The following is a 17,484-nucleotide window of genomic DNA, read 5'->3' as shown; positions in this document are numbered from 1 at the left end:
ATGGATCCCATCTCAGATTTCATGGCCTCAAGACATTTTGCGGAATATGGGCACATCATCGCTTCCTCATAGTTTGTAGGTTCGTCATGGTCTAGTAACTGACTTCTAGAACAGCACTTTCGTACCACTCAGGCGCGAAACATACTCTGGTTGACCTACGAGGATCGGTAGTAACTTGATCTGAAGTTTCATGATCATAATCATTAGCTTCCTCACCAATTGGTGTAGGCATCACGGGAACAGTTTTCTTGATGAGCTACTTTCCAATTCACGAGAAGGTACAATTACCTCATCAAGTTCTACTTTCCTCCCACTCACTTATTTATATAGAAACTCCTTCCCTAGAAAGGATCCATTCTTAGCAACAAATATCTTGCCTTCGGATCTGTGATAGAAGGTGTACCCAATAGTTTCTTTTGGGTATCCTATGAAGGCACATTTCTCCGATTTGGGTTCACGCTTATCAGGCAGAAGCTTTTTCACATAAGCATCGCAACCCCAAACTTTAAGAAACGACAGCTTAGGTTTCTTGCCAAACCATTGTTCATACGGTGTCGTCTCAACGGATTTAGATGGTTCCCTATTTAACGTGAATGCTGCTGTCTCTAATGCATAACTCCAAAATGATAGTGGTAAATCGGTAAGAGACATCATAGATCGCACCATATCTAATAAAGTACAGTTACGACATTCTGACACACCATTACGCTGTGGTGTTCCAGGTGGCGTGAGTTGTGAAACTATTCCACATTGTTTCAAATGAAGACCAACCTCGTAACTCAAATATTCACCTCCGCGATCACATCGTAGAAACTTTATTTTCTTGTTACGATGATTTTCCACTTCACTCTGAAATTCTTTGAACTTTTCTAATGTTTCAGACTTGTGTTTCATTAAGTAGATATACCCATATCTGCTCTAATCATTTGTGAAGGTCAGAAAATAACGATACCCACCGCGAGTCTCAACACTCATCGAACCGCATACATTGGTATGTATTTCCAATAAGTCGTTAGCTCGCTCCATTGTTCCGAAGAACTGAGATTCAGTCATCTTTGCCATGAGGCATGGTTCGCAAGCATCAAATGATTCATAATCAAGTGATTCCAAAAGTCCATCTACATGGAGTTTCTTCATGCGCTTCACACCAATATGACCTAAATGACAGTGCCACAAATATGTTGCACTATCATTATCAACTTTGCATCTTTTGGTATCAATATTATGAATATGTGTATCACCACGATCGAGATTCAACAATAATAGACCACTCTTCAAGGGTGCATGACCATAAAAGATATTACACATATAAATAGAACAACCATTATTCTCTGATTTAAATGAATAACCGTCTCGCATCAAACAAGATCCAGATATAATGTTCATGCTCAACGCTGGCACCAAATAACAATTATTCAGGTCTAAAACTAATCCCGAAGGTAGATGTAGAGGTAGTGTCCGAAAGACGATCACATCGACCTTGGAACCATTTCCGACGTGCATCATCACCGCGTCCTTAGGCAATGTTCGTTTAATCCGTAGCCCCTGTTTCGAGTTGCAAATATGAGCAACAAATCCAGTGTCAAATAGCCAAGCGCTACTACGAGCATTAGTAAGGTACACATCAATAACATGTATATCAAATATACCTTTGTTCACCTTGCCATCCTTCTTATCCGCCAAATACTTAGGGCAGTTCCGCTTCCAGTGACCAGTCCCTTTGCAGTAGAAGCACTCAGTCTCAGGCTTAGGTCCAGACTTGGACTTCTTCACTTGAGCAGCAACTTTCTTGCCATTCTTCTTGAAGTTCCCCTTCTTTCCTTTGCCCTTTTTCTTGAAACTAGTGGTCCTGTTAACCATCAACACTTGATGCTCCTCTTGATTTCTACCTCCGCAGCTTTAAGCATAGCGAAGAGCTCAGGAATTGTCTTATCCATCCCTTGCATATTATAGTTCATCACGAATCCTTTGCAGCTTGGTGGCAGTGATTGAAGAACTCTGTCTATAACACTATCATCCGGAAGATTAACTCCCAGTTGAGTCAAGTGGTTATGGTACCCAGACATTCTGAGTATGTGTTCACTGACAGAACTGTTTTCCTCCATCTTGCAGCTATAGAACTTGTTGGAGACTTCATATCTCTCAACTCAGGCATTTGCTTGAAATATTAACTTCAATTCTGGGAACATCTCATATGGTCCATGACATTCAAAACGTCTTTGAAGTCCCGACTCTAAGCCGTAAAGCATGGCACACAGAACTATCGAGTAGTCATCAGATCGAGCTTGCCAGACGTTCACAACATCAGCATTTGCTCCTGCAGCAGGCCTTTCACCTAGCGGTGCATCAATGACATAATTCTTCTGTGCAGCAATGAGGATAATCCTCAAGTTACGGACCCAGTCCGTGTAGTTGCTACCATCATCTTTCAACTTAGCTTTCCCTAGGAACGCATTAAAATTCAAGGGAACGGTAGCACGGGCCATTGATCTACAACATAGATATGCAAAAACTATCAGGACTAAGTTCATGATAAATTAAGTTCAATTAATCATATTACTTAAGAACTCCCACTTAGATAGACATCCCTCAAGTCATCTAAATGATCACGTGATCCATATCAACTAAACCATGTCCGGTCATCACGTGAGATGGAGTAGTTTTCAATGGTGAACATCTCTATGTTGATCATATCTACTATATGACTCACATTCGACCTTTTGGTCTCCAGTGTTCCGAGGCAAGTCTGTACATGCTAGGCTCGTAAAGTTTAACCCGAGTATTCTGCACGTGCAAAACTGTCTTGCACCCACTGTATGTGAACGTAGAGCTTATCACTCCCGATAATCGCGTGGTGTGTCGACACGACGAACTATCGCAACAGTGCATACTCAGGGAGAACACTTATACCTTGAAATTTAGTGAGGGATCATCCTATAATGCTACCGCCGTACTCAGCAAAATAAGATGCATAAAAGATAAACATCACATGCAATCAAAATATGTGACATGATATGGCCATCATCATCTTGTGCCTTTGATCTCAATCTCCAAAGCACCGTCATGATCTCCATCGTCACCGGCTTGACACCTTGATCTCCATCGTAGCGTCGTTGTCGTCTCACCAACTATTGCTTCTACAACTATCGCTAACGCACAGTGATAAACTAAAGCAATTACCAGTTGCCGATAACTTCTACAAAACATGATCATCTCATACAATAACGTATATCACATCATGTCTTGACCATATCACATCACAACATGCCCTGCAAAAACAATTTCGACGTCCTCTACTTTGTTGTTGCAAGTTTTACGTGGCTGCTACGGGCTTCTAGTAAGAACCGTTCTTACCTACGCATCAAAACCACAATGATGTTTCGTCAAGTTTGTTGTTTTAACCTTCAACAAGGACCGGCCGTAGTCAAATTCGATTCAACTAAAGTTGGAGAAACAGACACCCGCCAGCCACCTTTGTGCAAAACAAGTTGCATGTATGTCGGTGGAACCGGTCTCATGAACGTGGTCATGTAAGGTTGGTCCGGGCCACTTCATCCAACAATACGGCCGAATCAAAATAAGACGTTGGGGGTAAGCAGTATGACTATGATCGCCCACAACTCTTTTTGTTCTACTCGTGCATATCATCTACACACAGACCTGGCTCAGATGCCACTGTAGGGAAACGTAGCATGCAATTTCAAAAAACTTCCTACGCTCATGCAAGATCTATCTAGGAGACGCATAGCAACGAGAGGGGGAGAGTGTGTCCATGTACCCTTGTAGACCGAAAGTGGAAGCGTTAGATAAAGCGGTTGATGTAGTCGAACATCTTCTCGATTCAACCGATCAAGCACCGAACGTACGACACCTCCGAGTTCTGCACACGTTCAGCTCGATGACATCCCTCAAACTTTTGATCTAGCAAAGTGTCGAGGGAGAGTTTCGTCAGCACGACGCCGTGGTGACGGTGATGGTGAAGTGATCCGCGCAAGGCTTCGCCTAAGCACTACGACAATATGACCGGAGGAGTAAACGGTGGAGGGGGCACCGCACACGGCTAAGAACAATTGGTGTGTCTTAGAGGTGGCCCTGCCCCCGTATATAAATGAGGGAGAGGGGACGAGGCCAGCCTAGGGGCGCCCCAAGTGGGAAGAGTCCCACTTGGGCTCCTACCCCAATTTGCCCCGCCCCCTCCTTTTATCGGAGGGGGAAAGGGGGAAGGAGAGGGAGAAGGAGAAGGAAAGGGGGGCGCCGCCCCTCCCCTTGTCAAATTCGGACTCCTCCCTTGGGGGGCACCACCCCTTGTGGGCTGCCTTGCCTCCCTCCTATGTCCCATATGGCCCATGACTTCCCCTGGGGGGTTCCGGTAACCCCTCGGTACTCCGATACGTACCCGATTGAAGGAAATAGGCCCTAGAGGCAATAATAAAGTTGTTATTTATATTTCCTTATATCATCATAAATGTTTATTATTCATGCTAGAATTTTATTAACAGGAAACTTAGTACATGTGTGAATACGTAGACAAACAGAGTCTCACAAGTATGCCTCTACTTGACTAGCTCATTGAATCAAAGATGGTTAAGTTTCCTAGACATAGACATGAGTTGTCATTCGATTAACGGGATCACATCATTAGAGAATGATGTGATTGACTTGACCCATTCCGTTAGCTTAGCACTCGATCGTTTAGTATATTGCTATTGCTTTCTTCATGACTTATACGTGTTCCTATGACTATGAGATTATGCAACTCCCGAATACCGGAGGAACAATTTGTGTGCTACCAAACATCACAACGTAACTGGGTGATTATAAAGGTGCTCTACAGGTGTCTCCGATGGTACTTGTTGAGTTGGCATAGATCAAGATTAGGATTTGTCACTCCGATTGTCAAAGAGGTATCTCTGGGCCCTCTCGGTAATGCACATCACTATAAGCCTTGCAAGCAATGTGACTGATGAGTTAGTTGTGGGATGATGCATTACAGAACGAGTAAAGAGACTTGCTAGTAACGAGATTGAACTAGGTATTGAGATACCGACGATCGAATCTCGGGCAAGTAACATACCGATGTCAAAGGGAACAACGTATGTTGTTATGCGGTTTGACCGATAAAGATCTCCGTAGAATATGTGGGAGCCAATATGAACATCCAGGTTCCGCTATTGGTTATTGACCGGAGACGTGTCTCGGTCATTTCTACATAGTTCTCGCACCCATAGGGTCCGCACGCTTAACGTTCGGTGACGATCGGTATTATGAGTTTATGTGTTTTGATGTACCGAAGATAGTTCGGAGTCCTGAATGGGGTCATGAACATGACGAGGGGTCTCGAAATGGTTGAAACATAAAGATTGATATATTTGATGACTATATTCCGACACCGGATGAGATCCGGGGTTCACCGGATAATTATCGGAGTGTCGGGGGGTTATCGGAACCCCCGGGGGGACTATTGGGCCTACATAGGCCATAGGGAAGAGGGGAGGCAGCCCACAAGGGGCAGCTGCGCCCCCTCTCTATAGGGAGTCCGAGTTGGACTAGGGAGGGGGCGCGCCCCCCTTTCCTTCTCCTCTCCCTCTCCTTCCTTCCCCCTTCCTCCTCCTAGTTGGACTAGGAAAGGGGGAGTCCTACTGCTACTAGAAGGAGGACTCCTCCCCCTCCTTGGCGCGCCCCAAGGGCCGGCCGGCCTCCCCCTTGCTCCTTTATATACGGGGGCATGGGGGCATGAGGGAGTCCTGGATTAGGGGGTCCTCGGACAGGCGGACTATATCCTTTGGCCGGACTGTTGGACTATGAAGATACAAGATTCAAGACTTTGTCCCGTGTCCGGATGGGACTTTCCTTGGCGTGGAAGGCAAGCTTGGAAATACGGATATGTAGATCTCCTCCCTTGTAACCGACTCTGTGTACCCTAGCCCCCTGCGGTGTCTACATAAACCGGAGGGTTTAGTCCATAGGACAACAACAATCATACCATAGGCTAGCTTCTAGGGTTTAGCCTCTACGATCTCGTGGTAGATCAACTCTTGTAATACTCATATCATCAAGATCAATCAAGCAGGAAGTAGGGTATTACCTCCATCGAGAGGGCCCGAACCTGGGTAAACATTGTGTCCCCCGCCTTCTGTTACCACCCGCCTTAGACGCACAGTTCGGGACCCCCTACCCGAGATCCACCGGTTTTGACACCAACATTGGTGCTTTCATTGAGAGTTCCACTGTGCCGTCACCATAAGGCTTGATGGCTCCTTCGATCATCGGCAACGATACGATCCAGGGTGAGGTTTTCCTCCTCGGACATATCTTCGTATTCGGCGGCTTCGTACTGCGGGCCAACTCGCTTGGCCATCTGGAGCAGATCGATAGCTACGCCCCTGGCCATCAGGTCAGGTTTGGAAACTTGAACTATACTACCGACATCCGCGGGGACTTGATCTTCGAAGAATTCGAGCCCATGTCAGGTGTGCCGCACAATCACGACGAGCATGATTTAGCTCTGCCGTCGGACAGTGTTCGGGAGATCACACCTGCAACTCACTCCGGCCCTCAATCCGGAACAAATTGCGCCATCTGTGGACGGGTGGATGGACCCCACCACGGAGGCCGCACCCTCAGTGGCGATAGCGTCGAATACCTACTTCACCTCCTACGAGACCCGTACTGCCGAACCATCGGATTCGTCCCCGGCCATGGGCTCCGAGCCGCCCGCGTCCGCGCCTATCGAAACTGATTGGGTGTCGATCATGGAGTTTACCTCCGCGAATCTCTTTCGGCACTTGCCTTTTGGCGATGTGCTAAATTCATTAAGGTCTCTCTCCTTGTCAGGAGAACCTCGGCCGAACCATATCCGGCTAGAATGGGATGCCGACGACGAAGAAATTTTCTCCCCACCCACCACCCACTTAGTAGCCACTGTCGACGATTTAACCAACATGCTCGATTTCGACTCCAAAGACATCGACGGCATGGCCGACGATGCGGGAGAGGAACAGGAACCATCGCCCACAGGGCGCTAGACAGCCACTTCATCACATGACATATACATGGTGGATACACCCAAAGAAAACAATGACGAGGAACGGAAGGACGCAGCGAAGGATAGCTCCCTCGACAAGCAACCAAAGCGTTGGCGTAGGCGCCGCTCCAAATCCCGCCTCAGCAAAAACAGTGATAATAGCGCAAGATAAAATAACACCCCAACCGACTCCAGAGGAAACGACGACCACACTGACCCAACGATAGAGCAGGATGAACATAGTACGGATCCGCTGTCCGAACACGGCGATGCCGAGGATAAAGCTCATCAACCTCCCTCCGGAGAGGAAAACAGTCCGGATGAGGATACACACATCATCCCGGAAAGGCACTTGGAACAAGAGAACCTCCACAGAAGGCTTATTGCCACCGCGAGGAGTCTGAAGAAGTAGAAGCAAAGGCTTAAGGCCGCGCAGAATACGCTCAACAGTAGATGGAACAAAGTGCTCGACACTGAAGAAAAGTATGGTGGTAGTTACCACCCAAAGAGCTATCCAAAGCGCAAGCTGTTGCCTGCATTTGATGATGAGGCCTTAGAGCCCACACAGCCGAAAAACTAAACAGCCGACCGGTCGGATCAACCACCTCGTGGCCGCGATAGAGCGGTTAACAAGGCCGCGCACAAGTCAGCACACGATTCACGTGGGGACTTGCATCAGAAGACCGGCGTGACCAGATCCATCTATGGATCAAGGAAACACGCTCCAGCGCACAACCAAAACCAAACACTACAACCGTCAGAACACCATGACACATCCAAATACAAGGGTGCCGATCACCCCCTATGTTTCACCGATGAAGTGCTGGACCACGAATTTCCGGAAGGATTCAAACCCGTGAACATAGAGGCGTACGACGGAACCACAGACCCTGGGGTCTGGATTGAGGACTTTATCCTCCATATCCATATGGCTCGCGGAGACGATCTCCACGCCATCAAGTACTCGCCCCACAAGCTGAAAGGACCAGCTCGGCACTGGCTGAAGAGCCTCCCCGAAAACTCAATTGGCAGTTCGGAGGAGCTTGAGGATGCTTTTAGGGCTAATTTTCAAGGGACCTATGTCTGACCTCCGGATGCAGACGATTTAAGTCACATAATTCAACAGCCCAGAGAGTTAGCCCGAAAGCTTTGGAAAAGATTTCTCACTAAGAAGAACCAAATCGTCGACTGCCCGGACGCCGAAGCCTTAGCAGCTTTCAAACACAGCGTCCGAGACGAATGGCTCGCCAGACACCTCGGCCAAGAAAAACCAAGAACAATGTCAGCTCTGACAAGCCTCATGACCCGCTGTTGCGCGGGCAAAGATAGCTGGCTAGCCCGTAGTAGCACCAGCGACCCAGGCACATCCGAAGTCAGGGATGGCAATGGAAAACCACGATGCAGTAAAAGCAAGCGTCGAAATAACGAAGACAGCCCAGACAACACGGCGGTAAACGCCGGATTCAGGGGCTCTCGACCGGGTCAGCGGAAAAAGCCTTTCAAAGGCAGCAGAGATGGACCGTCCAGCCTAAACAAGATTCTAGACAAATTATGTCAGATTCATGGCACCCCCGATAAACCTGCAAATCACACCCACAGAGAATGCTGGGTCTTCAAGCAGGCCGGTAAGCTAAACGCCGAACACAAGGGGAGGGAGACACCAAGTGAAGACGAGGACGAGCCTCGCCAGCAAAGCACTGGGGGACAGAAAAAAATTTCCCACCAGAGGTCAAAACAGTGAACATGATTCACATGACGAAGAGGAGAAGCAAACATGCACTCCGAGACACACGCGCCGTAGAGCCCGTCACCCCTAAGTTCAACCCCTGGTCGGCCTGCCCGATCACTTTTGATCGCAGGGATCACCTGACAAGTATCCAGCACGGAGGATTGGCTGCCCTGATGTTAGACCCAATAATAAACGGATACCATCTCACACGAGTCCTTATGGATGGCGGTAGTAGTCTTAATCTAATATATCAGGGCACAGTCCGCAAAATGGGGATACACCCGACAAGAATCGGCCATAGTAATACTACCTTTAAGGGAGTAAAACCAGGCCCAGAGGCCCGCTGCACGGGCTCTCTAGTACTAGAGGTTGTATTCGGTTCTCCCGACAACTTCTGAAGCGAAAATTTAACCTTCGACATCGCTCCGTTCCGAAGTGGCTATCAAGCACTACTCGGAAGAGCAGCTTTTGCTCGTTTTAATGCAATACCGCATTACGCTTCTCTTAAGCTTAAGATGCCCGGTCCACGTGGCATCATCACAATTAGCGGAAATATCGAGCGTTCCTTATGCGCGGAAGAACGTGTGGCGGCTTTAGCAGCCGAACACTAAACGGCCTCTCCAACCAGAATAAATGATCGGTCGTCAAGACCGCGGACACGGCTAGACGAGTCCGGCACATCACTAGCTGTAACAGCTTAGATATACCTAAGATTGGTTCGATGGATTTACCCTCATAGGCGGTACCAGGGGCTTCCCGCATGTAAAAGGACTACAGTTCGGCTCGACCTTACTTATCTTGATTTCTAATGGTTTATTGAGAATAACCAATTTTTTCGCACGACAACTTTCACCTAAGTTCTTCTCTTTTACAGATGGTAATCGTGCTACACCCTTCCAGGATACGGCACAACGGAGACACAGGCGCAGACGTGCAGCAGGGCCCCGCTCAAAGGTTTCTTTTTAGATTAAGACCCTGCGTAAACCTTTTTTACTGTCTCTTGTTGCTTCACATCCTCCGGATACTCAGCATAACCGAGAGCGATGCTGACGTTATTGGCATTTCGCCACGTCAGAACGATGCACGTACCTGGACACTCAGGGATCATCATCAAGGGCGTTATTCAGCCCGGTATATGTTGTAAAGACCGAATACCTTAGGGAGTGTTCGGCGTCGCGAGTTTGGCCTTATATGCATCAGCTCCGAATCATGTCTTTGGTCAAATGTTGGGTTTGCCCGGCTCCCGTGTTTTGCTACCTTACGTTCCGCTCTATCGGCTAAGGTGGCACCGGGAGAACTACTGCGATTGTGCCCTGGTTCATCCGGACGAGCACCTCAGTAGAGAAAGCCGAAAACTGACTGTCATGATAAAGCGCGAGACTGGTCAACCACTCGATGACTTAGCGGAATCTTCGGGATTCCTCCGCATTAACGAAGGGCCGTTTCCCGGTCATGTATGTACGCGCCCCGTATTCGGATGAGCGCGGAGGTACCAGGGGCTATATAGTAGTCCCACCGTCAAACTCCTATGGCTAAGTGAAAGTGTTAAAGCAATATAGTCCGATTGCCTCGTTCGCTGCGCTATCACCTCCTTAATGGACCAAGACGTTGGATCAAGTGTGAATACGCGTTTTTTGCGAACACCCCCGCATTATATGCGTGGGGGCTGAAGCCGACGACTGCAAACTTTCAGGTTATATACATATATACATAAACGGCCGCACAGGAGGCATCATAATACTTTCAGGCAAAAGTATAAACACAGCCTTTATAATTTAATAAGCATTGTTCTTACAATTGAGATACATGTCACTAGAACATGATACGCTTCGAGCACTGAGCCTCTATTACACGAGCGCCTTCTAAGACTTCCTCAAAATAGTGCTCGGCCGATACCCGGCCTACCGCCGAACTCTGGGATGCAATAGTGGTGGCCTCCATCTCTGCCCAGTATGTCTTGACACGGGCAAGAGCCATCCGCGCACCCTCTATGCACGCCGACCTCTTCACAGCGTCGATATGCGGCACAGCACCAAGGAATTGTTGCACTAGGCCAAAATAACTATTCGGCCTCGGTCCCTCCGGCCAAAGGTGATCCACGACGGACCTCATAGCAAGTCCGGACAACCTATGGAGCTCGGCCCACTCGGCCATTTGTTCATTTAACAGCAGCGGACGCGTTGGAGTGCGGAACTGTGACCAGAACAACCTTTCCACTACATGATCCTTCTGATCTTTGAAAAACTTGGTCGCATCAGCGGCACTCGCTGCTAAATCCAAGTACGCGTCTGCAGAACTCCATAATTTATCCAGAGGGGCATACTTCGGGTCTCCAAACCTCGTCCGCAACAAAAAGGGCTTCCCAGCCGCAATATCTCCGGCTTGACGGAGTTCTCCTTCACCGCTCTGATTTGCGAGCGGGTTTCCTTGGCCGCTTCCATGGCCTCCTTCAGTTCCGCCGCCTTCGCTTGGCTTTCCTTTTCAAGAAGCTCATACCGGCCGGCGGCATCTTTCAGCTCAATAGCCATCTTGGCTATTTTCTCTTTGCTCTGGCAATGGGCAGCCTGTTCGGCTCTTAGCTCTTCGACCGCCTTTAGGGCGGCCGCATCACTCTTCCTGGCTTGTTCCTTGGCTCGGGCAAGTTCTGCCCGAAGGGTCTCCACGGCGACAGCTCCATCTGCAGTCACAGCATATTACAGATACTAGCATCATGCTCCTCTTAATATGTATTGATCCTAGGAGAATACATACCCTGTGCCTCGTCAAGCCGCTTGTTTACAAGCACGATGTCGGCATCTGCTGCATCAAGTTGCCGCTTCAGTTCGGCAAACTGACCAGTCCGGCTAGCCACCGGACCCGCAGCCACCTGCACATGAAAGCAGCACGGTTATTACCTGGGACTATGATCCTCTATTTGCCGTCTTTTTGACAGCAACCAGAGTCTCAGGGGCTACTATCTGCATAGGCCACACCTAGCGTGTGCGGTATCGTCCAAAAAAATATATATTACTTCACGTACCTCAAAGCCTTTCAGCAGACTCATAAAAGCTTCATGCAACCCGCTTTCGGCGGATGAAATCCTCTCAACCACCGTGCCCATTAGCGCACGATGCGTTTCTGAGATAGCCGCTTGCTCCAGAAGATTCATCAGTGCGTCTGATCGCACATCGGACGGTTCCGGACTCTTTCTGTTGCTCTCCTTAGGAGCCGAATACCCCGGACTTCGGTTGGCCGAAGGTTTACCTTCTGGCCTTGGCGGATCAGGAGAAATCCTCCGTGACGACACCTCAGGGTCGCCCGCTTCACGAGGCGGGGAGGCACGGGGAGGTGTTTCGCTCTCCATCATCTCCGGAAGAAGATCCCCCGAAGACGAACTCTGTCGAGAAGGGCTACGATCCGAACTACAAGACACACGCCTCGGTTATCGTTCTCGGAAATGAAGCAGGATATATTTACTATAAAGTACTTTCGTTTACTTACAGCTCGGTAGAGGGCTGGTCCCCTTGCGGGTACTGTGCGGTAAGGATGCCCTCCGGGGTAGGACCCTCCGACAAAGGATTCTTCCCTCGCTTGGAGACCATTACTTCCAAGTCTTCAGAGGCGGTCCTCTTCCTTCCCTGGGGAGAGGGAATTTTAGATTCTTCCCCCCGGTTATCCTCCTTCGCGGAGGCACTAATTCCCCCGGTTTGGATGAATAGTGAGTGAGGCTCGCTCTCGGCTTCTTTGTTCCTCCCTTTACCTTCCCCTGATGGCGCTTGATAAGGCGCAAGCTCAAGCATCCTGGCTAGTACAGGATCCGGTGAGCCCTCGGGAAGGGGGGCCGGACACCTGATCATCTTCGCCTTTTTTATCCAGTCCTGGTCAAAAGGCGACTTTTCAGAATGATGTTGTGATAAATTAAAAGACAACGTGTTCGGCCGCGGAATTACTTACTTGAGTGTCTGGACGATTGCAGTTCAGACCCGCATCCTCGGAGGTGTCCGGACACTCTATTTGTGATCCGAAGAACGATCTGTACATCTCTTCGAGCGTCACGCCGAAGAAGTGCTGAATAGTTCGCGGTCCTTCCGGGTTGAACTCCCACATACGGAGAGGTCGACGTTTGCAAGGCAGGGCTCGACGAACTAGCATAACTTGCATTACCTTAACAAGGCTGACATCTCTCTCGAGGAGATCTCGGATGCGACTCTGCAATGTCGGCACATCATTTACTGGCCCCCAGTCCAGCCCCTTGTTGACCCATGACGCCAGTTGTGGCGGGGGGCCCGAGCGGAAGGCAGGGGCGGCTACCCACTTAGTACCCCGGGGAGCTGTGATATAAAACCACTCCCGTTGCCATAAACTGGACACCTCCGGGAAGGAACCCTTTGGCCATGGAACATCGGCGCCTTTGCTTATTACGGCACCTCCGCACTCTGCGTGTCGCCCCTCAATCATCTTCGGCTTCACATTGAAGGTCTTGAGCCATAAGCCGAAGTGTGGGGTAATGCGGAGGAAGGCTTCACACACGACGATGAACGACGAGATGTGAAGGATGGAATCCGGAGCCAGATCATGGAAATCGAGCCCGTAGTAGAACATGAGCCCTCTGACAAAGGGATCTAGACTGAAACCTAGCCCTCGGAGGAAGTGGGAGACGAATACGACACTCTCGCCAGGTTCGGGAGTGGGAATGACCTGCCCTCGAGCAGGCAGCCTGTGCGAGATTTCGCCGGTCAAATACCTAGCTTCTCTTAGCTTCTTGATGTCCTCCTCTGTGACGGAGGAGGGCATCCACCGACCTTGAAGGTTGGATCCGGACATGATTGTAGGTCCGAAGCGCCTAGCCTGAGCCTTGGGTGTTGGAACTCGAGGTGGGGGAAGGATTCGATTGAGCGCGAGAAGAAGGGGACAGGCCTAGGCCTCTTTATAAAGAGGATGAATATCAAGCGTCCTCCGCGTGGCCGTTTGGGACTTGCCTAAAATCGAGGAGTCATACCAACAGGCACGATTGGGTTACCCATACCCGTATTGATGAGAATCCCGTGAAAAAAGGGACACGATCTCTGCTTCGACAGGACGTGCCAATAAAAACCGCCTCGCAACACGTGCAGTGGCAGGCTCGGAAAAACGGTTCGTCATGACCAGACCACGGCAGTACGTCACATTATGAAAAGCTGTCGGCAGATTAGATTTGTGGAAATATTATTCTCTCTACGGTGGTATGTGGAATTTGTTTTGCAGAGCCGGACACTATCCTTGTGTTCAAAATCTTCTATGGAGTATTCGGAGGAGGAACCCGCCTTGCAATGCCGAAGACAATCTGCGCGCCGGACTCATCGTCATTGAAGCCTGGTTCAGGGGCTACTGAGGGAGTCCTGGATTAGGGGGTCCTCGGACAGCCGGACTATATCCTTTGGCCGGACTGTTGGACTATGAAGATACAAGATTGAAGACTTCGTCCCGTGTCCGGATGGGACTCTCCTTGGCGTGGAAGGCAAGCTTGGCAATACGGATATGTAGATCTCCTCCCTTGTAACCGACTCTGTGTAACCCTAGCCCCCTCCGGTGTCTATATAAACCGGAGGGTTTAGTCCGTAGGACAACAACAATCATACCATAGGCTAGCTTCTCGGGTTTAGCCTCTACGATCTCGTGGTAGATCAACTCTTGTAATACTCATATCATCAAGATCAATCAAGCAGGAAGTAGGGTATTACCTCCATCGAGAGGGCCCGAACCTGGGTAAACATTGTGTCCCCCGCCTCCTGTTACCATCCGCCTTAGACGCACAGTTCGGGACCCCCTACCCGAGATCCGCCGGTTTGGACACCGACAGGGCACCCTAGGATACACAAGTTGATCATTGATCCCTTAGCCGTGTGCGGTGCCCCCCTCCACCATAATCCACCTCGGTCATATCGTCGTAGTGCTTAGGCAAAGCCCTGCACCGGTAGCTTCATTATCATTGTCATCACGCCGTCGTGCTGACGAAGCTCTCCCTCGACACTCTGCTGGATCGTGAGTTCGTGGGACGTCACCGAGCCGAACATGTGCAGATCACGGAGGTGCCGTACTTTCGGTGCTAGGATCGGTCGATCGTGAAGACATACGACTACATCAACCGCGTTGTCATAACGCTTCCGCTTATGGTCTACGAGGGTACGTAGACAACACTCTCACCTCTCGTTGCTATGCATCACCATGATCTTGCGTGTGCGTAGGATTTTTTTTGAAATTACTACGTTCCCCAACAGTGGCATCTGAGCCAGGTTTATGCGTAGATGTTATATGCACGAGTAGAACACAAGTGAGTTGTGGGCGATAATAGTCATACTGCTTACCAGCATGTCATACCTTGATTCGACGGTATTGTTGGATGAAGCGGCCCGAACCGACATTACGCGTACGCTTGCGCGAGACTGGTTCTACGGACGTGCTTCGCACACAGGTGGCTGGCGGGTGTCAGTTTCTCCAACTTTAGTTGAATCGAGTGTAGCTACGCCCTGTCCTTGTTGAAGGTTAAAACAACACATAGTTGACGAAAAATCGTTGTGGTTTTGATGCGTAAGTAAGAACGGTTTTTGCTCAACCCGTAGCAGCCACATAAAACTTGCAACAACAAAGTAGAGGACGTCTAACTTGTTTTTGCAGGGCATGTTGTGATGTGATATGGTCAAGACATGATGCTAAATTTTATTGTATGAGATGATCATGTTTTGTAACAGAGTTATCGACAACTGGCAGGAGCCATATGGTTGTCACTTTATTGTATGAAATAGAATCGCCATGTAATTGCTTTACTTTATCACTAAGCGGTAGTGATAGTTGTAGAAGCAATAGTTGGCGAGACGACAACGATGCTACGATGGAGATCAAGGTGTCGCGCCGGTGACGATGGTGATCATGACGGTGCTTTGGAGATGGAGAGCAAAGGCACAAGATGATGATGGCCATATCATATCACTTATATTGATTGCATGTGATGTTTATCCTTTATGCATCTTATTTTGCTAAGTTCGGCAGTAGCATTATAAGATGATCTCTCACTAAATTTCAAGGTACAAGTATTCTCCCTGAGTATGCACCGTTGCGAAAGTTCTTCGTGCCGAGACACCACGTGATGATCGGGTGTGATAAGCTCTACGTTCACATACAACGGGCGCAAGCCAGTTTTGCACATGTAGAATACTCGGGTTAAACTTGACGAGCCTAACATATGCAGATATGGCCTCGGAACACTGAGACCGAAAGGTCGAGCTTGAATCATATAGTAGATATGATCAATATAGTGATGTTCACCATTGAAAACTACTCCACCTCACGTGATGATCGGACATGGTTTAGTTGATTTGGATCACGTGATCACTTAGATGATTAGAGGATGTCTATCTAAGTGGGAGTTCTTAAGTAATTTGATTAATTGAACTTTAATTTATCATGAACTTAGTACCTGATAGTATTTTGCATGTCTATGTTGTTGTAGATAGATGGCCCGTGCTGTTGTTCCGTTGAGTTTTAATGAGTTCCTAGAGAAAGCTAAGTTGAAAGATGATGGTAGCAACTACACGGACTGGGTCCGTAACTTGAGGATTATCCTCATTGCTGCACAGAAGAATTACGTCCTAGAAGCACCGCTAGGTGCCAAACCCGCTGCAGGAGCAACGCCAGATGTCATGAACGTTCGGCAGAGCAAAGTTGATGACTGCTCGATAGTTCAGTGTGCCATGCTTTACGGCTTAGAACCGGTACTTGAACGACGTTTTGAACGTCATGGAGCATATGAGATGTTCCAGGAGTTGAAGTTAATATTTCAAGAAAAATGCCCGGATTGAGAGATATGAAGTCTCCAATAAGTTCTACAGCTGCAAGATGGAGGAGAATAGTTCTGTCAGTGAGCATATACTCAAAATGTCTGGGTATAACAATCACTTGATTCAACTGGGAGTTAATCTTCCTGATGATGGTGTCATTGACAGAATTCTTCAATCACTACCACCAAGCTACAAGAGCTTCATGATGAACTATAATATGCAAGGGATGGATAAGACAATTCCCGAGCTCTTCGCCATGCTAAAGGCTGCGGAGGTAGAAATCAAGAAGGAGTATCAAGTGTTGATGGTCAACAAGACCACCAGTTTCAAGAAAAAGGGTAAAGTGAAGAAGGAGAACTTCAAGAAGAACGGCAAGCAAGTTGCTGCTTAAGTGAAGAAGGCCAAGTCTGGACCTAAACCTGAGACTAAGTGCTTCTACTATTGCGGGACTCCTCGTCAGGTGCATGATCTCATCCGGGACTCCGAACAATCTTCAGTCACAAAAACACATAACTCATAATACAAATCGTCATCGAACGTTAAGCGTGCGGACCCTACAGGTTCGAGAACTATGTGGACATGACCGAGACACATCTCCGGTCAATAACCAATAGCGGAACCTCGATGCTCATATTGGTTCCTACATATTCTACGAAGATCTTTATCGGTCAAACTGTAATGACAACATACGGCATTCCCTTTGTCATCGGTATGTTACTTGCTCGAGAATCGATCGTCGGTATCTTCATATAGTTCAATCTCGTTACCGGCAAGTCTCTTTACTGTTTTTGTAATACATCATCCCGTAACTAACTCATTAGTCACATTGCTTGCAAGGCTTATGATGATGTGTATTACCGAGAGGGCCTAGAGATACCTCTATGATACTAGGAGTGACAAATCCTAATCTCGATCTATGCCAACCCAACAAACACCTT

This window comes from Triticum aestivum, chromosome 5D (genome assembly GCF_018294505.1).
Source record: "Triticum aestivum cultivar Chinese Spring chromosome 5D, IWGSC CS RefSeq v2.1, whole genome shotgun sequence".
Classification (NCBI taxonomy): domain Eukaryota; kingdom Viridiplantae; phylum Streptophyta; class Magnoliopsida; order Poales; family Poaceae; genus Triticum; species Triticum aestivum.
This window is presented reverse-complemented; position numbering follows the sequence as displayed.